A 23,857-nucleotide genomic window follows, 5' to 3' on the forward strand; every position below is an offset into this window, starting at 1 on the left:
CTAAGGCTGGACTGACTGAGTGCAGGTCCTCATGTGGGTCTGGGCTACAGCTTACTGCTGGGTTCCCAATCCTCTCCCCAGGCTTTCCCTCTTCCCAGCCTCAGCAGCACAGCTGTCCCTTTGAAAGGGAGAATGAGAACTGCCCTGCTCCCCCCTCCTTTGTTAATGGCTGTAGAGTCAGGACTGGACACTGAGCAGGTTTTCTAGGATCCAGCAGACCGGGTAAAGGAGTCAGAGTCCTCAGTAGTTTTGCAGGTCTTTTATTGGGGTTCACCAGGCATGTGGCAGGCAGGGGTGCTGGGGGGCTGGGAGGCTGGCAGTCCTCCCAGCCCCCAGCAAGTCTTCACCCTATCTGGGCTCTCCGGCCTTCTCTGCTTCTCTCTTGGCTTCTGCTACTTCTTTCTCGGCTTCTCTTTTGGCTTCTCCTGGCGTCCCCGTGACACTGCCCTTAAAAGCACAGTCTTAGCCCAGGTGTACCCACTCCAGGTGCCCGCCATCAGGCATGCATTCAGGATCACAGGGTTCCCTCATCTATCCTGATGGCGGGAGGGCAGAAAAGCCTGATACCTTTTACCTTACCCTACAATGGCCATCTGAGGGCCAGGGTTTGCAGCATCCTTCAGTGGGACACCTAGCCCCAGGGTCACTGTCATGGTCACGACCAGCCACTGTATCCCACCTAGAGCGCCCCTCTCCTTGGACCTTCAAGCCTCGTGGAGTCTGCATTCTTTCTTTCTCACAATTTCTCTCTCAGAATACCCCCATGGAAAGTCTGCCAAATATGTCTCCGTATGTCCCGAGTTCGAGTTTCTCCCAGGTACTGCTCTTTATAAACCAGTGGAAATACCCCAGAAGAGGGCGCTGGCACAGTCTTTGGGGCTGATGTCTGCACATGAACCTCAGTCACCCTGGATTCCTTGCCCCCATGACAGCTGTAAACTGCCCAGCATATTGTAGGCACTAAATAAACAACAGCTATTTTTATGTTTCCTCTTCTGCAAAATAGAGATCTTGTAGAAATAGTGGCTAACTTTTACAGAGCACTTATGTCTCAGACTAGGTTTTTTGCATGTACTAATGTAGGGTCAGGAATGGGCTACTGAGCAGGTTTTCTGATCCAGCAGACCGGGTAAAGGAGGAGTCAGAGTCCTCAGTGGTTTTTTGCAGGTCTTTTATTGGGGTTCACCAGGCATATGGCAGGCAGGGGTGCTGGCTGGGGGGCTGGAAGGCTGGCAGGCCTCCCAGCCCCCAGCAAGTCTTCACTCTATCTGGGCTCTCTGGCCTTCTCTGCTTCTCTCTCGGCTGCTGCTTTCGGCTTCTACTTTCGGCTTCTGCTGCTGCTAGTGTCCCCGTGACGCTGCCCTTAAAAAGCCCAGTCTCAGCCCAGGTGAATCCCATCTACCTATGCCCACACCCTATTCCAGGTGCCCGCCTTCAGGCATGCATTCAGGACCACAAGGATCCATCATCTATCCTGATGGCGGGAGGGCAGAAAAGCCTGACATTTTTCCTTACCCTACAACTAACTTTTCAGTATTCATGTGATTGAGGTAGATGCCACCTTTGTGTCCATTTTACAGATGAGATCCAGAGAGGTTAAGTAACCTACCCAAGGTCACGCAGCTGCTAAGTGGCAGAGCCAGGTTCACCCCAGCAGTCTGGCTTCGGAGTCTATGTTCTAAGAACCAGGTATTACCCTGTTGCTAGAACTGATGGGAAGATGCAGTGAATCACAGGCTTATGGCCCCATCCAAGCACCTGGGTGTCTGCTCTGGGGGCTCAGCGAAGGGGAGAGGAGGGGGATGGAGGGGGACGGTGGGGAAGGAGGGGGGAGGACTCGTACAGCACTAGGGATGGTCCAGGACTGCAGGACTTAGACGCTCTTTGCAGAAGCCCTAGGCCTTGCTGGTGAGGAGGGACTGAGAGGCATTATTTGTCTGGACAGGCCTGAGTGAGGGGGAACTTGGTCCAGGTGAAGTGCTTCAAGTGCCCTCTTCTCCTTTCTCCTGTCGTCTTCCCTCTCCACTCACTCAGGAAGAGCTGCGGCTGGGTGTCGGGGTTTCCAGCAGGGCTGCAGTCACGTGCTGCATCTCCAGATACAGCTGTGGGGATGCATGGGGAGGAGGCCTTTGGCGTAGCCTCGTGGACCCCCAAAACAGCACCTCCACTGAGGCCTACGTGGTGCAGATAGAGGAGGCTATCGGAGCAGGGGTGGAAAGGTAGCTAGGGAGACTGCAAAGTCCTCTTCCAGGCACCTCTTCCTAGTCTGACCCTTGTCCACCAGCCCTAGGAACATACGGACAGCAGGAGTCTGTCCTGGGTGCTCCGTTGGTGCCAGAGCTAGGGCAGCATCGCACTCCATCTGGGGCGGGGTGGAGGCTAGCCATCTCATTGGAAGGAGGTGAGGGGATTTGTTTTAGTCTGTGGGGTGACTTGGAAGTGACTTTCAGGGGAGGCTGGAGATCATGAAGAAAACTACCCAAACCCCCTAGCTCTGCTGGTGCCCCCCCACCGTGACTCCAAGCCAGCGGTGGGGAGTGCCGGCCCCTGAGGCCGACAGGGAGGAGCAGGAGCTGTGGGCCTGGGTTGTGACATCTGGGTGGTGATGAAGGAGCAGGCACAGCTGCTGTCCACTTTATCCTAGAAGCTGGGGAGGAGGGGGATTTCAGGAGCCACTAAGTGGGGCAAGGGAGGAGAGAAAGTTGGGGGACAAGGAGACAAGATATATTTAGTACCTGGGGAGAAGGCTGAGAGTAGAGGAAAATGTTCCTTTATTCATCAGTCCTTATTTCTTTCCCATAGGAGCCAGCACGGATATGCCAGGGAGGGCCCAGTATGTACATGATCCCTTTAAGCCTTACAATAACCCTGTCTTACAATTCAGGCCCCCACACTGCAGGTGAGAAAGTGAGGCTGAGAGAGGCTATGTAATTTGCCCAAGGCCACACAGCAGTGTGTGGATTTGAGGCTGCTGAGCCTCAGAGCCGCTAAGCTGTCTTGAGTGCCTACTCACTACTGTGGGCAGTGGGTGCTTTCCTTCCTGGAGTTTACAGCCCAGTGTGGGGAAAGAGAAGAACAAGAAATGACAAGGGTGACACACGGTACAGATGAGGACAGGGCACAAAGGGAACTAAAAACTGGCTGGATGAAGGGCAGTTGTCATGGTGACATGCAGCAGGGAGGACAGTGCCCTCCACTGGAAGGACAGCATGTGCAAAGGCCCTGTGGCAAAAAGAGCACAGTACTTTCTGGACCTGCAAGGCCAGTGCAGCTGGAGCACAGAGGATGAGAAAGGTGCAGTGGATGGTGAAACTGGAGGTGGGTAGGGGCAGGAGGGTGGCATAGGACATCTGCAAGGAGAGGGGTTGGAGGGGCAACCTGGGCACAAGGAGCAAAGAGGGAGGAGGGTGCAACTTTGACTACAACACAAACCAGTAGACCTGAGGGACTCAGCATTGGGGACCACAAGGCTAAGCTTCATACCCCAAGCTTCAAACCCAGCATGGGGCCTTGGGTGAGTCATCCAAGCCCCCTTTGGGGGCTCCTTGTGCCTCAGTGGAGTGAACAATCACATCTGGTCCTTACCTTAATGTATTTTGGGTTAAGAAGATCAGTGAAATCAAACTTGGAATCTGTTGTTAACGATCTTGTGTTTGTGTGTGTGTGTGTAAGAGACAGGGGTGTTTGTTTTGGGGGTACATTCTGGGGCTCTGAGCAAACCCCAGCTGCTTCTTGCAGTCACCCATCCTCTCCTACCCCATCAGAGTCCTGCCTCACCCCCCCACCCGGCAGGAGGATCAAGGGTACAGGGGGAGTGGCGAGCCACTTAGACATTAATCACAGGTATTTTCAGAAGGAGTGGACATAGTCCTACATAAATGCTTTATTTTCTGCAATTAGACCCCACTTTACTCAAGTCAGCTTTGAATAAGCCTCAGATGCTGTTTGATCCATTTAACCAGAAGGAGCCATGGGGGTCATTTCATCCACCTCCCTGGGTCCAACGGGCACCAGGGCCTCCTCTGGTTTAGAAGTCCTAAACCTCCATCGCGCAGGGCTGTGTCCTGGGGTGCTTAACTCAGAATGTCCCAAAGTCTAACCAGAATCCAGCCTGCAGAACTCTCAGCCTTGCCTCCCTCCTCTGAGCAACACAAGGGGTTTCAAGAGAAGGATTTCTTCCCCCAGGGAGAAACAAAAGAGGGGCAGCCAGGTACAGTGTGGGAACTGGCAGTGTGGCTCTGTGGGGGCATCCCTGGCCCCCTCCTCCGAAGCATGTGACCTTGAGCCCTTGAGCCTCGATCTCATTTCCCTCTGAAGAAGGCTGGGGGTCAGCAGAGCTGGCTAGGGAGCACTCAGCACCAGCCTTCTCCCACTACAGGTGCCCACACCCTTCCCAAAGCTGCCTGCAGGGCAGCTCAGACTCCCTCACAGGGCTTGCAGCCTGGAAATCCCTGAATCAGCGTTTTCTGCAGGGCCTGCAACTAGCGAGCTGCTGTCTTCCAAGGAGAGCCTCCAGCGCATCCAGGAGAGCCGGCGCTGCAGCACTGCGGTGGCCCAGCTTTGGAGCCATGTGGCTGCTGTGGGGCTGGGATGCAGGGAGAGGGAATAAAGGGAGTATTTGCTGCAGGTATTGGGAATTCCTGGGCTTCCTCAGACTGGGGATCAGCCAACCTGGCAAGCTCTGAGTGAAGCCCTTCCCAAAAACACATACAGGATTTGGGGGAGTATCACTTCCTGGGTGAACCCCAAATTTGATTCAGGATTCTGAACATGCATAAAAGGATCAAACAGGAAGGAGCCACAGCTCTGGGTGAGGGGGCGGCTCAGGGGAGGAGGCAGGGATGGGGGGTGCTGGGAAGGTAGGGGAGGGGTGGTAACCTGAAGGGCAGAAATTCCACTTGGCTGAGCTGGGCTTCTGGGGTCTCAGAGGCAGGTATTGGGGGTTGAAGATGAAGCTTAATGTTGAGAGGAGGGGGTCGGGGGAGACCCAGCGAGGCCCAGCCCCACAGGCACCGCCGTCCCTTTCTGACCTTGTGAGGTGGGAACTGCCCAGGGCTCTCCCCCAAGAAGGAGAAAGCAGCGTTGTGGCAGTGGGGTGCTGCTGGGTCAGGATCCTGTTGGGGGGGTTCCTATCTGGGAGCCAGGGCCAGGGTCCTGTGCCAGCGGCCCTTGCTTCTCTCCTCCCACCGGCCCCTCCACGCGCTTCCTTCCCTCCCCGAGAAGCCGGCGCTGGGCCCGGACACCAGTCCCCACTGGGCCTCCCGGGCCTGCAGGGGGCAGGGGGCGGACCCCCCTCCTCCCTACCCCCCAGGAAGTAACTGTCTTTTGTCTCCATCACTGCGCTTCTCCCTCCCTGTTCTTTTCTTTCCTGACTCTGGAAAACCTCCATCCGCGTCGCCTGAAGCAAATCGGCTCCCTCCTACCCACCAGCGGGTTCCGACTGCAGGGAGGCCCCCTCCCCCCGCCAATGCCCGCACCCCGGGGGCTCATAAAGCCCTGGGGTGGCGGGGTGGGGTGGGGAGTGTCGCAGGAGGGCGCGGGGCAGAGCGGGGGAGACTCCTCCGCAGTGCGCGGGAGTCCCGGGGGTTCCGGGGGCGCGAGGCAGGCCCCGCCTACCCCAAACTTCTCCGGGGTCGGGCCGCACTGAGCCCCGACCCCCACCCCACGTCTCCGCGGCACACACCTCGGGTCCCTGCCGCCCCCCTCCCCGCCCCCCGCTCGTCCCGGCTGGAGAGGGGGTTCGGGGCTCCGGCGGGCGGCCTGCTCTCGCCGGGGATGGCCTGGGCGGGGGCCCTGCGGCGCGATTTGCGGGGATCGCCCTGGCAGGGGCCGGCCCGCGCCGTGTGCAGGCGGATGTGAGGAGCATCTCAATCGGCGGGGGGGGAGCGGGCCGGGCTGTTACTACTGCAGAGAGCGCGGGCGCGAGGGAGCGGGCGCGGGAGCCGCGGGCGCGGGGGAGCCGCAGCGGCCGGCGCCGGGAAGTGACTCGAGGGGGACCTGGACTTCGGGACCCCGGCCGTCCCCGCCCTCCGCGTGTCCCGCCAGCGCAGGCCGAGCTGCGCCCGGAACGTCCCCGGGTAAGAGGCACCCCGGGTGGGGGCGCCGTGCCAGGGGAGCCCGTCGTCCCGAGTGAAGCCGCGCGGACCACCGCGGCCGCCCCCGGGTCCTGGGGCGCGGGCGGCTGCGGGGTCGCTAGACCGGGACACTCCGACTTTCTGGGCTCGGTGCCCGCGCCCGGATAAAGCCAAGTGCGGGAAGGACTGAGCCCCGAAAATCCCCCGGCGTCGGAATCGCCCGGTTAGTCCCAGGGGAGGTGTTCTGGACGACCCGGGAACCCCTCGCCCGCGCCCCGTGTTCTGGCGGGGAGCCCGGGGCGCGAGCGGGGGCGCGGGGGGGCGCGGCGGCGCGGGCACCGGGGAGCGGGGAAGCCGAAGCGCGCGGCGCTGGGAGCCGTGGGGAGGGGCGCGGAGGGGGGCGGAGGAAGTAGGTGTGCAGTGAAAAGTGGGTGCGGGGCGCGTGCCTCTCTCTCCCCACCCGCCGCGGTGAGGACCAGCCGAGGGCCCCCCAGCGAGGAGCTCCGGAGCCCCCTGGCGCAGAGCGGGGCGCGCTGGGGCCACCCGCGGCGCCGGGAGCTCGCGCTCCTCGGCGCCCTCCGCCCTGCGGCCGCGGGGCTGGCGTGCTCCAGCCCTTCCTCGCCTCGAAACTTTTTCATGCTCCCACAAGCGCCGCGGCTCGGTGCGTTGGAGGAAGCAGGGTCCCAAGGATCCTGCGGGCAGCAGAGCTTGAAGAGCCCAGGGTGTGGAGTGGGGAAGAGGCAAGGGGTCTGTGGGCCGCATGCTCCGTCGGTTGCTGTGTGACCTTGGGCAGCTGCTGCATGTCTCTGAACCTCATAGAGGCACGCGGTGCTCCCCGGAATGCGGTGCTCCTGCCCTGAGCCTTCCTGCTCGGAACCTGCTCCCTTTGCTGGCTGGTCTCTGTGGGGAGTTCTGTGTTCCCTTTGTGGGGAGGGGGTGGGCAGTGTGGAACTGTGTCCCCAGCTTTATAGGGGGAGTCAGAAAGCCTCCATACTGACCCGGCCTATGACCTTGATACCTCACTTACCATCTGGGCCGCCACATTTTCATCTGGGGACTGGGGTTCAGACCTTCTGATATATGAAGTCTCTCCCAGTGCTGACACCTACTGGCCCCAGTTTGCAGATGAGACCCACTGAGGGGTGGCAGTGGGGTTCAGCTTCCCCAGTAGCATTACCTGTGACCTAACCTCTGGGGAACTGTAGTTCCCTCCTCCCAGAAGGCAGCAGGGCAGATGGGTGCCTGCTCATCCATCCTGTCTTCTCACTCTCAAGTCTCCACTGGGATCAGATCAGCTGCCTTTGCCCACTACGCATCCTCTTTGCAAGGGTCCAGTCTTCCTCAGGGAGAGATTCCCAGTGGGTTAAAGAGGGACGTCAAGGACCTCCCAAGGTCATGCCATCTGGCCCCTAGCCTTCTGTCTCTAGGCAGGGGTGCTTCCTCCCCAGACCAGGACCATCAGGTTTAGGTAGAGCTCCCCAAGTGGCCCGCAGCACCCCATTGTGCAATCTCGTCACAGGCCTGGCCCTAGGAAGGTCAACTCTGTTTCTGTCTTTGGTAGGAAGGAAACCGGAGGTTCTCGTGGGCCTCAGGTGTTGTGGGGAGAGTTCTGGGTTAAGATGAGAGAACTGAGTTTAATTCCTCCAATTTGCATGACCTTGTGTGACCTTGGGCAAGCCCCTAGCTTGCTTTCCTCACGTGTTCAACGAGAGGGATGAACTAGAGAACTTCCCAGGACCTCCCAATACTCAGTCTGTGGCTGAATTTCTAGACTGGTGTCTGATGGCAGGAAGTGGGCTTGGCTGGCTGGAATTCCCATGCCACTGTTGTCCCCAGCGTGGAGACAACTCAGGACAGAATACTCTCTGCGAATGGGACTGCTTCCAAGACCCTGTGCAGCCCTGGGGTGAAAACTCAGGAGCTCCGGTTCCCGTGGTCGCTAAGTGTGTGACCTTGAGCTAGTGACTTTACATCTTACGGGGCTGTCAAAGCTGAGTGATAACAGTGGTGGTATCCAGGGTTATTGTCAAGTGCACGGTCCAACGCTGAGCCCTCTGCATCCTTGGTGAGTGGCAGCTCCTGTTAGGATAACATAAAGCCCTGAAGTGAGCAGGTAGCGGGGCAATGGGTGCCTGCGGGTGCCCAGCCGCAAACAGCGTCCAGGCCCGTGGGAGCAGGGAGAGATTTGTGCGTTTCCAAAGCGCCCCTGCAGAGCAGGAACAGCAGGTCTGCCTCTCCCTCTTTGCCTCTCTCTCCTGGCACCATTTTAGTCATTCTGCAGCAGAAACTTCACCGAAAGGAGACTGGCTGACTTTCCTCTCATCTCACATCTGTTTTCCTCTTCTCCCCCTTGCCCACTTTCTGCCACACCTCCGTGGTCCCTTCTGTGGTTTTGACAAGATGGGCCTTGTCCTGGCCTTTTTCTTGAGGCCAGGACAGGGGTGAGCCCGAGTTCCCAGGGCCAAACCTTCAGGCACATCTGCACTAGGGGTAGAAGGAATGGCACAGGCACCGGCTCAGCCGTGAGGAGACTCCCAGCATCCCAGGGTGCCAGAGGGTCACCAGATGGGGTGTACTGGTGGGGTGACGAGCAGGTGGGACTTGGGTTACCCCACACTTGCTGCATGATCTTAGGCAAATCATACCCCCCTTTAGTCCTTGGCTTCCCCCTTGGCAAAGTAAAAGCTTGGTTTAGATAAATTAAAGGTCATTCTAACCCTCTGGGTTCTTGGCCCTGTCGGTTGTGCTTTTGCTGAGGCAGGGTTGGGTGGGAGGTTTGCTGGGGCCGTCGGGGCACCGTGCCCACTGTCCCTCGAAACAGTCCTGTGATATTGATGAGGATGCCGTCCCAGTGTGGATGTTGGTGGTTAAGAGCGAAGGTTTTGCAGTCAGACCCAGGTTCCTGCCTAGTAGATGTGTGAAGTTGGGCCTCAGTTACCATCTATGAAATGGGAATGGTATTCCTACTCGTAGGAAGAGCACATGGGAATAATTTATATAAAACTCCAGGAATATTGGGGAGTAGTGTGGACTGGGAGCTGCACAGGGAACAGGTTCTGTGTCATCACAAGGGAGACACAGGTTAAAGGAAGGGCGGGGACATCTGTCACCACGCACAGGATTTTGAGAAAGTGCCCCAGTTTCCTATGTCCTCTTCCCACTGGGCACTGGCTGTGGCTGCAGGAGTTTGCATGTGCTGATCTTTGTCACTCCTGGCAGGGGCCAGGGCTTGGCCTTGGCCAGGGGTGGGATGGGATTGGGGTGGTGGGGGAGAGGGAGGGATGCAGGCAGAGCCTTTGACTCTTTCAGAGAGCAGCACAGAGGCTAACAGAGCTTCCCTCTGTGGTGAGGGAACACAAGCCAGAGGCGTGACAGCCCTCCATTCAAGGTCAGTCATGGGGACAGCACGCAGAGTGAGGTCTTGGGGAAAAGGGCCTTGCTGCCGACAGGGGCGTAGTAGGTGAGTGGAGTCCAGCGCATGGTGCTGAAGGGGGGCTTAGGGATCATCTCATGTAGTCTCTGATTTTGAATTTGTGGGGAAAATGGGGATCCGAGAGGAGGGGCACCTTGCCCAGTACCAAAGGCCTGGTAACCCTGGAGTCGTGGCTGCACCTGCACTGTGGTCCCTCGGTCCAGGGCTCCTCCTAAGCTCTCCACTGAGCAGCAGCCATTGCCTGGTCTTCTGAAATCTGAGCACAAGGCAGAATGCCATGATTGCAACCAAAAAGACACGAATCACTGATAGAGCTTCCTGACCTAGATGCCAAGGTCAAAGCCAACATCCCCATTTTGTAGATTATACCACTGGGGGCCAAGAAAATGAAAGGACCAGCTTGAGATTGCCATGCCAGACTTGAACCCCCAGGCCAGAGTGCCTGCGGCTCCACCAGCCACTCCATGCTGCTTCTTTTGGGTCAGACGTGCCACAGGGCCCAGGATGGCCAAACTGAAAAAATGAGCCCTATGGGGCTTGCAAAAGGGGACAAGGACAGAAGAGCAAAACAGAAGACAGAAATGCAGAAATATGACTCCCGAGACCATGACTTTCTTCCCTGGGGTGCTACTGTCAGCCCCCCCTGCTTGGAACTACTGGGTTGACAGCCTGCCTTACCCTGCTTGTGGGGGAGACAGTCGCTAGTCCGCAGGCCCTGCTGGTCTCTGTTCTGATGGCAACGCTGAGTGAAAGAAAGTCAATATTTGCCCAGTGGCAAAGGAGGGGAAATAAGTCTGACTTGGGACGAGGGGGTGGGAGTGATTCTGAAAAGGAAGCTTGCAGAATGTGGGGCCTCCGTGTCAGCACTTGACTTCTAAGGCCAGTTTGGATTCACTGCATTGAATAACCCTTTGTAGCTCGGCCTCGCCGGCTGGTTGGGCTGCCGTGGCCCGTCCCTAATAGATTTCCCTTATTGTTTGGCGCTGACACTTACCCAGCCTCCAGCTCCCTGGGGAAATGGGACTTCTGAAGCTTTTGCAGAGAGGCCTTGGAGCAGATGGCCCACGGAGCCAGTTCAGGCGGGGCTGGGCGGGACCTCCGAGCCCACGCTTCCTCGTCTGGGCCGGAGCCAAGGGAGAGGTGTGCGGAGAGTCCTTGGCAGGTCAGGAGGGCCTGCTAGTGATTTCGCCCTGTGCCTTTGTTTTGTTATCTTTCCATTTTTTCGTCTCTGCATCCTGCTTCTTTGTCCCGATGTTGGGGAGGAGCTGTGGGGAGGGGGAGGAGGGCTAGAGTCCACAGTCTTTCCTCGACTGAGATGAAATTCTTGAACCCTGACAGCTGCCACTGCTTTAATGGCTTTGCGATGGCTGCGCTGCTGCTCATGGAATCGTCTTAGCAGCTTAACAAAGGGTGCGTTTGGAAGCAGAAGCCTGCCCGGTGCCAGAGGTGCCAGCGGTGCCAGCGCTGGGGCTGGGCTCGGGTGAGGTTCCGGGAAGGACTTCCTACGGTGGGAATTGCCAGCTCTTGGCCAATCCACTAGGTGGGAAGCGGTGAGAAGGATCTCTTCTCTCGGGAGTGGGCCCCTGAAGAGGTCTCCGTGACATTCCTGGAGGTCAGGGCTGTCACCGAAATTAAACTTGGTCCCACACCCCCCAGATGGGTTGTAAGCTGGTAGTTCCTGGAGACCAGAGAGCCAGGGTGACCTCCCAGCATAGGGGGTGAGCTTTACTCCCATGTGAGCTTGGGGCATCTCTGGCTGAGTGACTGAGAGGTCCTGAGGGGAGGGAGAAGAGGAGGAGGACCCTGGCCTGCCTCCGTTCAGCCAACTTGCACCCCACTCGCCTCAGAGAGAGGCTGCAGCATGACTAGCCTGCTAGGGCAGAAGCGCCACCTAGAGCTGCTGCCACCTCAAGGGCAGACCCAGGCTGCTGGCCCCCAGCCTGCCTTCAGCCTGCTCCAGCCTGCTGGGCTGGGGACTAGAGGCAGATTGCAGCTTTTCCCCACCACATGGCCCCTGGGGAAGAGTGCCGTGCTGCAGAGTCCTCTACCCCAGGTCCCTCACCCACTTTTCCTGGGATCTGGAGTAGGACCAGAGGTGCTTGGCACAATTGCAGGGTGATTCAGAGCTCAGATACTAGGGCCAGGTTGCCCGGGTTCAACCCCAACTCCTGTGGGACTTTGACTTGTTAAATGCCTGTTTCCTCATCTTTAAGAGGGAAATAAAACATGCCATAGGGCTAGCATGAGGAGTGAATGGATTCACATTTATATAAGCCCCGAGTGCGCCAGGTGCACGTGGTGCTGTGGAGGTGTCCTACTATCATTACGCTGTTGCTTAAAACAGGGGCGTGTTGAAGATAAGCACACATAGCACCCAAGCTGGGAGTGGGGGTGAGGCAGGGACATGATACTGTCCTTAAGTTACTGTCCAGGGCCCCAGGAAGGCTGTTTCTTCCTCTCTCTGGACCTTGTTGTCCCCAGCTGATGGGGGCAGGGGGTGGTGACAGTGTCCCTCACCTCTCCCAAGATGACCTGGTGATCAAGTAAAGTGAATGATGGTCTGGAAACGCCGTGGGCCTGGGGGATGCACGTGCCTCCTCCCGGCTCCCTGCGACTTGTGCCAGCTTCCGGGTTGAGGCCCTGGCCTGATGAGCTCCCTGCAGGTGCCACTGATCCCAGCGAGGCCGTTTGGGTCCTGGGCACCTCTGGGCTGAATCTAGTCTCTTCCATGCCTGCTCCTCCTCGTTTGGCTGTAATGGGTTTTGCTCCTTAGCAGGGGTGGGCAGGAACATTCTTGGACACGGGCCAATGTTGGACAAGCAGAGAACAGGAGGGGGGCATCTCCAAGCTGGCACACCCCGGCCGGGAGCCTGGGACAGACTGAGGTGGTGCCTTCCCTGGGATGGCAACGCGGGAGCCCCTTCCCTCCTTCCACCCTCAGCCAGACGATCTGCCCTGCAGAGAGGTGCAGAGAAGGGCTGCCCAGAAGCAGGACATTGACTCAATGTCACATTCAGCACCTTTCCTGCCGGGTCAGTGAAGGTTAAATTGATAGCCTCTTGTCCTCTCCCTGGCCCGCCTCCTCCCTGGGGTGGGAGGTGGCGCCAATCTGACCTGCTGGCAGTATTGGGGTGATAGCAGGCCAAGGGTCTCATTGTCACCAAGGTCTTCTGCTAAGGATCTCAGGGATGACTGGGTTACAATTGCTCAAGCCAGCAGCTGAGTGATGCCATAACCCACCAGGCTGGTAGTCTGGGTAAGCAGCAGGCATGGGGTGGGGAGGCCACTTGATTTCACAGTTATCCAGGGTCTTGGAAATGTCACCTCTGGGGCCTTCATCAGAGCCAAATATCATTTTACTGAGAGCCCCAAAGATGAAGTTGCTTTGCCAAGGTGATCCCCAAAGTTAGCCATGAACTCATGCTCTAGAGTCCACCATGTTTCATCTGCTCTGTTCCCTGGGCTTTCTAAAGAAAGTGCTTCTCTAGCCAATGAAGAAACTAGAGAAGAAATATCCCAGTCTGGTGCCCATCTAGATCTTTTTTTTTTTTTTTTTTTTTTTTAGAGGCATGCTTTATTTATTTATTTTATTTGTTTGTTTGTTTTGTTTATACATGCACTGGGTACAGTCAGAAGCGTGGGAGGGTGAGAGAATTCACCAGAGCCAGAGCGGGGAGCAGAGCAGGCAGAGGGACCGAAGTACACTGCTGAGGGGAGCAGCGGGCGGCAGGAGAGGTCTGCGCGCCATGTGGGACCCTCCTCCGGTGGCCGGGGAGCAGCCGGGGATCGAACCGGCACTGCAGAGGCTGCGCGCAGCTTCGCAACCCAGCGCTCAACCGCTGCGCCACCGGGGAGGCCCCCCATCTAGATCTTGACCTTGGCCTCAGATTCTCCTGAACATCATCCCTGGGGAAGTTGGAACAACTTCCTGAGTGGTCTCGTTGTAAGAGGGTATGGAAGCTTTCCCCAGCTCTTAAAGAACAGAGCTGCCTCCACTGAGCCCAGGCTGGGCTAGGTCTTAGGGAAACAACCCTGGGCTCGGGTTCAATAAAACAAAGCCACTGCTGACATCCACCAACTGCTGGGTGTCCTCTAACCTTATTGCCCTTATCACCCTCATCTCTAAATTGTGATGGATACGCCTTCCTTCATTGGGCATAATTGGGTATAATATTTTTTACTTAAAGTAAGATTTATTGAGTCTCAATTCACAACTAACAATTGACTCAAAGTCAATTCAGTGGTTTGTATGTCCACAAGTGGTACAGCCACCCCCCCCATCTGATTTTTATTCACTCCCGAGTCATTCCCTAGTCTTCCTTCCCCCAAGCTCTAACTGATGGATACTTTAATTTCTGGCTTTGTATTTGTCTCTTGTAGATGTTTCTTGTAAATAGGGTCCTACAATATGTGGCTGTTGTGCCTAGTTTCACTCACTGGCATGAGTTCTAGGCTTGTCCATGTTGTAGCAGGCCTCTGCACTTTTCTTTTTTATGATTAAATAATATTCCACTGTCTGGATATACCATAGTTTATCTAGCCCTTCATCAGTTGGTAGACATTTGGGTCAGTGTTAGCCTATTATGAATAATGCTGCTAAACATTCATTTGAAGTTTTTTTTTTAAGATTTATTTTATTTATACAAGAGCTGGGGTACAGGCCAAAGGTCCAGGAGGGTGAGAGGACTCACCAGAGACAGAGTGGGGAGAGGAAAGGCAGACGGACTGAAAGCACTGCTGAGGGGAGCAGCAGACGAGACAGGAGAGGTCTACCGCACCATCTGGGTATCTCCCTGGCCGGCCCAGAATCGAACCCGCGCTGCAGAGGCCACGGACAGCTTCACAGCGCTGCACTCAACCTGCTGCACCACCAGGGAGGCCCTCATGTGAAGGTTTTTGAGCAAACATATGTTTTCATTTCTCATGGGTACATACTTCGGAGTGGGATTGCTGGGTCAAATGAGATACTGATTTTTAAAGCTAGCATTTACTGAGCCCTACTCTAAGTTACACAGATGATTGCCTTTAATTAGCACATACTCTATGAGCTAGGTACTACTGTGATTCCCATTTTACAGAATTGAGGACACTAAATAACTTGCTCAAGGACATTCAGCTAACAGAGTTAGGACTTGAACTTGACAGTCTTATACACCCTGCTGCCAAGAGTAAGGTTTAAATGAGATGAGGGGCCTCCCCGGTGGCGCAGCGGTTGAGCGCTGGGTTGCGAAGCTGCCCGCAGCCTCTGCAGCGCCAGTTCGATCCCCGGCTGCTCCCCGGCCACCGGAGGAGGGTCCCACATGGCGCGCAGACCTCTCCTGCCGCCCGCTGCTCCCCTCAGCAGTGTACTTCGTCACTCTGCCTGCTCTGCTCCCCGCTCTGGCTCTGTTGAATTCTCTCACCCTCCCGCTCTTCTGACTGTACCCAGTGCTTGTATAAACAAAACAAACAAACAAACAAACAAATAAATAAATAAAAATAAATGAGATGAGGGTTGAGAGTGTCTCAGCCCACTGTTGGCCTTTAGCAGCTGTTCTGTAAACAAAGGTGCATCCTGGGAAATATGACCAGACACCCTGCATTTCTCTCTATCATGCTGTGTGACTTTCGGAACGTCTTGTGTCCTTTTGAGCCTTAGTTCAGTTCCCAGTGTAGCTTGAAGAGGCAAGCTGATGCTGACTTGGCGGGGGAGGGGTGCAGTGCAGAGGAAAGCGTCCTGGATTCGCCTCTGAGTCTTGCTGACTTGGAAAGTGATTTCCCTTCTCTGGCCCTCGTTTTCCCATTGTTCAGCGAGGGGCTGGAGGGTTGATTCTCAGGTTCCTCAGAGCTCCTACCTCCTATGTGAGTTCTGTGCAGTCTATGTGAGTCTCCCAGCAGCCTGAGCCCCCCAGGAGCTCCTAGAGCCTTAGGTGAATGCCTCTTCTCCCGCCAGTGTGTTCACGGAGCAGGATGGGGCTGGGTGGGTGATGGCTTGGGGGAGCACCCTCTGTAGCTCTCTCTTCCATCATAGAGCCTTGCCCTGGCCTGGGGACCTTCTCCTCTGATGCAAGCCAGCAAAGAGCCATTTTATCTACATACCTCCACTCTTCCTTGGTTTCCCTGCAGCACCCCTGGAGTCCTGCTCCCTGGAGTCCTTCAGCCCTTGTGCTCCAGCTGGCTCTGGAGCCTGGCCCTAGTTCGTGCCCTGGGACCACTTAATGGAATGCACTGAGCATACAGTAGGCGCCTAGTAAGTGTTAGCTGATCTGTGTCTGGCTCAGTACTTGAACCAGTGGTGCCCCTAGTTCACGTCTCCCTGTCCTCTTGCAGTGAGTGCATCAACTGCACTCTCCATACCTAATCTGGCAACACCTGCCAGGCAGTCACAGCCGTTCTGCCCCATCCATCCTGCAGGTCACCTTCTATATCCTTCTCCCAGACCCTCTCTCTGCTTGGTATCCCCTGCTCCCCTAATCTGCCGATTAGAACCCCTAGCGATCCCGCATCACTACTGTGCAAGGACGTCACAGGAGGAGGGTGTGCTTCGCCCCCAGTGGCAGGGAGCTGTAGTGTCCCTATTTCATGGAAGAGGAAACGCGGCCAGGATGGGGAAGTGACTTCTCCAAGGTCACCACACTGGCAGGTGGCAGTGGGAGGATTCAAGTGGAGCCTGTCTAGCCCCGATGCCGTGGACCAGACTGACAGGAGAGGTGGCGTGAAGGACGCTGGGGAGAGGATGGGCCGTTCAGAGCCAGAGAAGCCAAGTGGACCCTCTCTGGGCAGGTAGGCTCCGAATTCCTCCAGGGCAGCTGTTGGTCACTGTATCTTTTCTCTTTGTACCCCTGCACTGAACTGGGTACCCCTGAACCTCTCCTCCAGACCTGTCTTCTCATGTGAGCACCCCCAGAGAGATTGCGTGGTGGCCAAGCAGTCTTCCTTCCACTGGGGATGGAGTCAGCCTCTGCAGGGTTTGCTGCTCCTGCCTCTGGTAGGATGAGCTAGAATTTCTGTCCCCAGCTCCCCTCCCCCACCAGGTGTCTCTATTTTTAAGCTCTGTGGGCTTAATGAGCTGCCTGCCGTGACTCGTCTTCTACATTCACCTTTTCCTCTAATAAACCCCAGAAGCTGAGCTGGGCTGTCTTTTCACTTGACAGCCCCCTTTTGCCCCCAGTCAGGAAGCCAGGGCTGGGCTAGTCCCCATCTGGGGTGGTGGCAACAGTGGACTCCAGGCCTTCGGGGACTGACCCCCTTCTCCCCACGCTGCCCTTGTTCTTGCTCCCCCCACCCCACCTGACCCTGTCGAAACCCCAAAAAACCAAAATGAAACCAGAGTGTTTAGTAAGAGCGTGCTGTGTGTATTAGAACAGTTTGCAAACCCGGAGCTTTCGCGTTCAGACTGAGCGGAGCTTACAGGCGCGAGGTGACAGGGTGGCTTGTGAGGGAGGAGGAGAAAGTCCTTCACCTGCACACCGGCTGCTCTTACCGCGAGTCTTCCAGGCTTAGGAAGATGACCTAAGTTTCTTTTATGATTATCAGAGGCATTTACAAGAAATAATCTAATTTTTGCTTATGTTCATGAAATAAGGGAGACCCAGTTTTGCCTAGGGTGGCTTAGTTGGTTTTGTCTGCTCAGGGAATTCTCAATCTGGTCTCTATGTTATATTTAACTTTAACATCCCAAGCCATTCCCGGGAGTAGTGATGTGATAAAAAGAACCCCCACATAACTGGGGGGCAGTTTCTTCTGAAGAGTGAACTTCTCAGCGGCAGGCTGGCAGGGCCTCACTTGGGCCGTTCACGGCAAGGGAGGGAGATTAGGCCGAGATGCCCAGGGTTCGGGAAGGGACTTGATGTCCCTCTGGGCTTATGCTGTGTCCCCCACCTGGGTCCTGTCCGTGGCAGTGGTCTAGTAGTGGTCTAGTAGTCTGACCTCAGCTTGAATACCCCCAGTGACAGGCAGCTCATACCTGATTTTATTCAGGATTTTTTACAAAGTGCTGATGATGCAAAAACTCACCCATATTTTGAGCCTGAAGATGTGGTCTTCTGCTGGACATGGCTGCGAGTCAGAGGGGAAGCGGGAACCCTCATGAGGACCCACAGCACCTCTGGGCTGAGGCGGTGCGTCTGAACCAAAGCCGAGGTGTGGTCCTTGCCTCTGAGGCTGCAAGGGGGAGTGGGGCCACCAAGAGGAGCTGAAATGGCTGTTAGAAAAAAGGGAGGAAGAGGCCTGAAGTCCTTCCTGCTTCAAGTGTGTGAGGAGCTCGAACACTAACAGAACATTGGAAATTCTGGAATAGACCAGTTCTGTCCATGGAAGTGGTCCTGTGTTGGTCCCCCCACGCCATGGCCAGCTACTGGGATGTGGGTCTGATAAGAGCCACGTGAGGAATTCCAGTTCCGGGCCATCCCCGAGGGTGCCTGGAGGCCCTGAGACTCCAGGGAGCTGAAGACACTCACCTACTTAGGGGAACTCTCCAAGTCTGAGGGTTTGCCGATTTGGAGCCAGGTTCCTTCCTACTACCTCTGAGTTCCCGGCAGCTGGGCAGCTGCTGCTCCCCTCTGGCTCTCAGCAGCCATGAGGCTTACTCTGCGGACCTTCAGACAGGGTGCCAGGCTCCGCAGGCGCAGGATGCAGCCTGGGTGTTTTTTTCCTGGGTCCGGTCTGCAGGGCGCAGTAGTCATGAGAAGGAGGTGATCCTTTGCCTCCTCCTCTGGCCCGGGGCAGGGAGGCAAGGGTTGTGTGAGTTCACTCCTAGCCAGGGGTGGGAGGGTGGGCATCTCGAATGTTCGGGGCAGTGTAGATGCTTCAGCTCCCGAGGTAACCTGGGACCTCTGCCTCCTGGTCCAAGGAGGCCAGCTGCCAGGTCAGGCTCTGTGGAGCAGGGCCCAGAGGTGGCTTCTCTCGAGCCAGGGGCACATGCCTGCGTCAGCTGTCAACCCTGCACCTTCTAGGCTGCTGGCAGTCATGGATCCCACCTTGTTTGGAAGCTGCCAGCCACTTGTCTGTGCCATCTCTGCCACCTCTGTCTGTTGCCGGGTGCTGGCTGCCCCTTCCAAGCCCACTTGAGTCTCCCCTAACGACTTGGATCAGTGCCACTTCCAGGAAGCCTCCCAGGGTGGTGCTCCCTGGCTCTCTGGGCCTTTGCCCCCTGGTCTCAGCAGGAGCACCTGCACATGCAAGGCAGCAGTTGGCAGTTCAGTGCCCAGCAGGCTGGCAGGGCCATGTGTCTCCCTACAGTGGTGCCTCCGGCCCAGCTCTTACCAGCACTGACTGTGGCCAGCTCCCAGCTTTTTATCTCTGCAAGTTCTTTTTGATTGAGATATAACTTAGATTATCAAAGTGGGCAGCTTGTCAGTATATGCTCCTGTGCCAAGGCCAAAGACACCCCCCCACCCCGCATCTCCCTGGGTCCCTCCCAGAACTGCTCACCAGTCTCCAGTCTCCTCTTCCTGGCTGGCCAATCCCTTCCATTCCTCACCCCCCTTGCATTTCCGCTTTGTCCAGGAATCCTGCAAATGTTGGTGTTCCGGAAGCCATCTCTGGCCCTTTTCTCCCCAGTCGCACTCTTGCCAGGTGACTGTACTCCCAGCACCACCCCCCACCAGCGCTGGTAACTCCCAGTGCCCCCACTCCTGAGCAGCCCAGCAGCCCACCCAGCTGCCTGCTGGACACTGGCAGTCTCTCGGATGGCCTGCTGGCTTTGCTGGGGTCCAGCTGGGATGTGCTTGACTTGTCTGGGTGTCCTGGCCTCACCACTTCCCAGTTCTGTCATCTGAAGAATGAGGGTGGTGGCCAGAGGAAGAGTGGCCAGAACCTGCTGACTTCGGGGTTGGGGGGCCCAGGGTCTGAGCGCCACACCTAACTTGAATGCTCAAGCAAACACAATAGAACCCCGGCAGCCCCAGTCCAGGCCAGCCCAGCCTGAGCGGGGGACAACATGAGCAACAGGGGGGCTGGCTGCAGTGCCTGGACACGGGCAGGGAGGAGCAACTGCGGTGGCCCAGGGAGAAGACTTGGCCCTGGGTCGGGCCTTAGGCCAGCGGGGCTGGAGATGAGGGCGTGGGCAGGAGAAGAGGTTTAAGAGCAGCTGCTGTCTCCCAGGAAGCTCAGAAATAGAGCGTGACCTGGGCCACTTCAGGGCCCAGGAGGGACTCCCCACCTCACCCACTGGAGGCCCCCTGCATGTTCCCGTGGGCTCACTCCCAGCACCCCCAGGGACCATTGTGGACATCATGGCGTGCTCTACATGCATTGTCCCCGAGCCTCCAGCCTGACCAGGCAGATGCCATTCTCACTGTCATGTCACCCTTAGAGAAGCAAGCGCAGAGGTTAAGCACCTGCCGGAGTCCTGTGATCAGCAGCAGCACCGAGGCCGGCAGCCAGGCCTGTCCGGCCCCCACTGGCCCTGCCTGGTGGCTTTACCTGGCTCCTTTCCCTGGGCACTGCTGCCTGCTCGCTTTGCAAGTGAAATTCCAAATTGGGACTTTCCTATTTGAAGCTCGCCCACATCTCTGCCCTCCTCCAGCCTGTGAATGGGTTGAGGATGTGGCTTGCCACTCCCACCCACTATTTCCCATGTCTGTTCAGGTCAGGCAAGAGAAAGTTGGCTTCTTTGGGGAATATGATTGTGCCCCTGGGACTTGCATGACCCAGTTTAGTTCCAAAGACCACGAGCTGTCAAAGGTGGTGGTGGTAATGGGCATCTCCTTCTGAAAAGTGATGGCACATCTTTTCCCCCAGGGCCTGTCCAGCATCTGGGGGAAGCAGGCACTCACAGATGTGGGGGGAACAGACTCTTCCTCAGTGCACCCCCTTCTCAGGTGCTGGCTCCCCAGGCTTCTCCTGACCCCCCAGCTCCCAGCTACGTGAGGGTGCAGCATTTCTGTCTATGGGGAAAGGGGACTTGCATGTGACATGAGTGAATAACCTCTATTGTACCCTCGCAGCCTCAGTTTCCTCATCTATAAAATGGGAACAACAGCGCCTACCTCACATGAAATGAAGTGCGGTGTTGGCACTGAGTAGGGTCTCAGTGAGGGTTTCTGTCCCTTCTTCTGGCACCCACGGTTCCTCAGGGCCCAGTGCCTTCCTGACGCCTCTCCTCCATTCCCCTGGCTAGCGGGGCTGTGCATTGGGAGGGGGAGTCCAGAGCAGGAGTCAGGGCTCTGTTCACAGCGAGGCCCTGGGCAAGTTGGTCCCCAGCGTCACTGTCTCCGTGGGCGGGGACAATCCCATCTGCTCCGTTTCCACGAAGGCTGGAGTCTGCCGTCTCCCCTGTGAGCTGCGGGGATGGGGTTGAGTCTTATTTATTCATCTCGTATTTATTCTCGGCTCTAGCACGGAGACTGGCGCAGGACTTGGGGGAGTCTGTGAACGCGAGGTGCAGATGAAAGAGAGGGTTTTTAAACAGTTATACATGTCAGGGGTCATTTTCAAGGTTGGATAAGGTGGACCCCTTCTACCCCTCCCCTCATTACTTAGGGAAGTGGTCTCCTCACCCTCTGCAGCCCATGATCTCTGGAGGGGCTGCCCTGGACTCCTTCCCGAGGGGAAGTCTGCTGAGAGGCTGCCCATTTATCACCCTCTTGTTGAGCAGCCCAAGACAGCAGGCCCGCCCACCCCAGATGGATGATGGCTCGGCCCTGGGCGGGGGGCTGGCTTTGACAAGCATGCTTTCATCTTCAGGGTCTCTTTTCTCCTTGGGGGATCTGGGAGCCTGGTGGAATGTGGTTGTCAGAGGGCAGAGCTGGAGGGTTCACATGGGTAACCCCAGCTCAGATACCTGCTGCAGGCTCAGCTGACAGGCATGGGAAGGAGCCCCCAGGCCTCGGGGCCTCAGAGTATCTCGCTGCATATGCTGGGCAGCTCCCCATGCCCTCCCGGAACAGAGCCGGCTCTGGTGGGCAGAGTCCCTGGCTTGGCTGGCACGATAGGCCTCCTTCTGAGCAACAGGGTCTGACCTTATGCACGTGGTCAACGTGATTAAGCCAGTCTGCTGAGAAGAGACGAAGGCAAGGGAAAACACATGTGTTTGGGCCTGCTTTGCTCCAGCCCAGCACCCCTGTGGGCCAGGTTCCTTGCCTTCTGTTTGTTGCTGAAAAAATGATACCCAAGATGTGAATCCCTCTACCCAGGTTGCCCAGGTAAACATCAGCTCCAAACCCAAGCCTGCTATTCTCAAGCCTGGCTGGGTTCTCTACCCCTCCCCCCTGTGCTGCTCACAGTCTGGGCCTGAGGTGAGAAGCCCCAGGTTTTAGAAGCTGGGGGCCCACCGGCAGGGGGACACCACTCTCCAAAGGGCCAGACGACGGGAGGAGGAGCCGGGCCTCCTGACCTCATAGCACCTTTGGGAGGCAGAAGAGACCCTCACCTCAGGGGCTGGCAGGAGATCATAGGGGTGGTCTCCCCAGCTCCCAGGATCTGGGATTTGTAAGGTGACCCATGCTGGAGTTCATGCCCCTCACTATCCAATTGCAGGGTCTTAGGCATCACCCCAGGTTCCTGGACAGGTGCTGTGGCCCCAGATCCCCAGTTCTCCCTTCCCTATGCCTTCACCTGGCCTGCCCGATGCGCATGCCTGTACACACTCCTGTCCAGGGTGCCTGTGCCGCCGCGGCGCACGGTGCTCAAGCATGCGGCCCCCCCCCCACAGGCACGCAGCCCTACTGGTCCTGCCGCCTCGGCCCATTGCTGCCGCTCCAGCCTCTCCCTGGGCCTGAACAACGCGGCGCAGTCCCTTCTCTCCGTGCCGGCGGCCGGCAAAGCACTGGAGCTGATGTTCTGCTCCATCACTTGGCTAATGGAGCCTCCCCCTGCTCAGACTCCTGCCGGTGCCGTCTCCCTTTCCAGGGTGTGAGCATTGACTCGGGGCTGGAGAGTCAGCCGGCCAGGCTGGGGGGCCTCACCCCGCTGGTGAGGAGATGGGGCTGGGGGCTGCGGGCTCCCGGTCAGACAGTGGGGGCACCGCCCCCAGAGCTGGGCCCCAGAAGCAGTGGAGCTGGGAGGAGGCGCCGGGTCTCTGACTTTCCTTCCTACAGGGGCCTAAGGCAGCTGGCGCCAGCCTCAGCTCCCGGCTCCGCCGGGTCCTCCCTCTCCCCAACCACCCCAAAACACACACCACACGCCCCTACACTCACACTCAGAGACACATTCACACACTCGTGTTCATACTCTTTACACACACGCTGTCATCTCAGACACCGTACACACTCACCTCCCTCACACACGGCACACATTCTCACACTTTCCACGCATACATCACACCCACACTTACACGCCCATTCGCACAATCCTATACACACAGCACACATGTTTACTCCACACACACATTCACACACATGCACTCACCCCACACAACACCACAGTCACACACATGTATGCTCACGCTCACACACTCATACATGCTCACACGCTCACGGCCCCTTGGTGGGCCCATGCTTAGCCAAGCTGCATGTTCAAAGCTTGTAACATTTAGTTGGGGGAAGATGCATCAGTTTTTAATGGTTTCAGCTCAAAATGAAGATGTGCATGTGGCGTGAAGGATAACAGGGCCGTGTTGGGAGGGGCTGTGCTCACCGCATGGTGGGCTAAGGGCCACTGACGTGGCTGCACAGGGCACCTCTTCTGCCAGTTGCCTGGGTCTGGGCATGCTCCCCGACATGACAGGGCAGAGCCCCTGCCTGCCCTGGGCCCGCCCTCATACCCCGGCTCACACACTGGCCCCCACGAGGCCTACTGCTCTGAGGGCAGAGCTCTGTGTCCATCCATTGCCCAAAGTGGCCACACCGGGCTGCCCAGGGTCTGTGGTTCACATGTGTTGGCCACCCATTTGGGGTCCCCCAGATTTCCCCTGTGCATCCCGATGCCCAGCACATGAAAACCTTATCCCCCACATCCCAAGAGCTGCCTCTTAGACATCTTGAGTGCCAGGCAATAGGGAACCCTGGATGAAGGCCCAGGGTCCTGAGTCTTGGGGGGAGGAGGATTCCAGCAGGTGTGGGGCCAGAAGGGGGCCCCTGGGCAGGCAGCAGCAGGCACCCTCAGCAGGCTGCTTGGGGGTGGCCTGTTGGCTGGGCAGGTTTCCCTAGGAGTGTTGGGCACTCACTCTCTCCAGGAGGTCTGGACCCCAGCTCCTCTCCTCTGGGGTGCGGGGGCTTCTCATCCTGGTTCAAGTTGAGTCCTGACTGGGGTGGCGGAGGGCAGGGGGCCCAAGGATCTGGCCTGACTGGGGGCTCTCTGCCCCCTCATCACTGCACTCCTGAGCCCTTAGCCACGGATGTAAAAGGACCCAGTGGAGGTTGCAGGGATGGAGTGAGGGGCAGCCGAGACCAGGGTGCTCGGCTATGTGGTGAGGTGCTGGGTACTCATT

The 23,857-nt window shown here is 57.3% G+C and overlaps 1 protein-coding gene across 4 annotated transcripts in view; it reads left to right on the forward strand.

Annotated features, from left to right (window-relative positions):
- Window positions 1–23,857, forward strand: part of SYT2 (synaptotagmin 2) — a 102,608-nt gene that overhangs the window by 51,579 nt on the left and 27,172 nt on the right. The window contains exons 1-2 of one of the 4 annotated variants that reach the window (XM_037497656.2): window positions 14,955–15,736; window positions 16,130–16,269. The exons of 1 other annotated variant lie outside the window; for it this stretch is intronic. The gene's annotated coding sequence lies outside the window, so the exon portion shown is untranslated. Of the gene's footprint in view, window positions 1–5,993; window positions 6,078–6,213; window positions 6,298–14,954; window positions 15,737–16,129; window positions 16,270–23,857 lie in introns of those variants that run through there. 2 more of the 4 variants (XM_037497655.2, XM_037497657.2) reach the window with 2 other exon arrangements.

The sequence above is a fragment of the Talpa occidentalis genome, unplaced genomic scaffold (genome assembly GCF_014898055.3).
Source record: "Talpa occidentalis isolate TD23 unplaced genomic scaffold, MPIMG_talOcc4v2.1 talOcc4.8, whole genome shotgun sequence".
Lineage (NCBI taxonomy): Eukaryota > Metazoa > Chordata > Mammalia > Eulipotyphla > Talpidae > Talpa > Talpa occidentalis.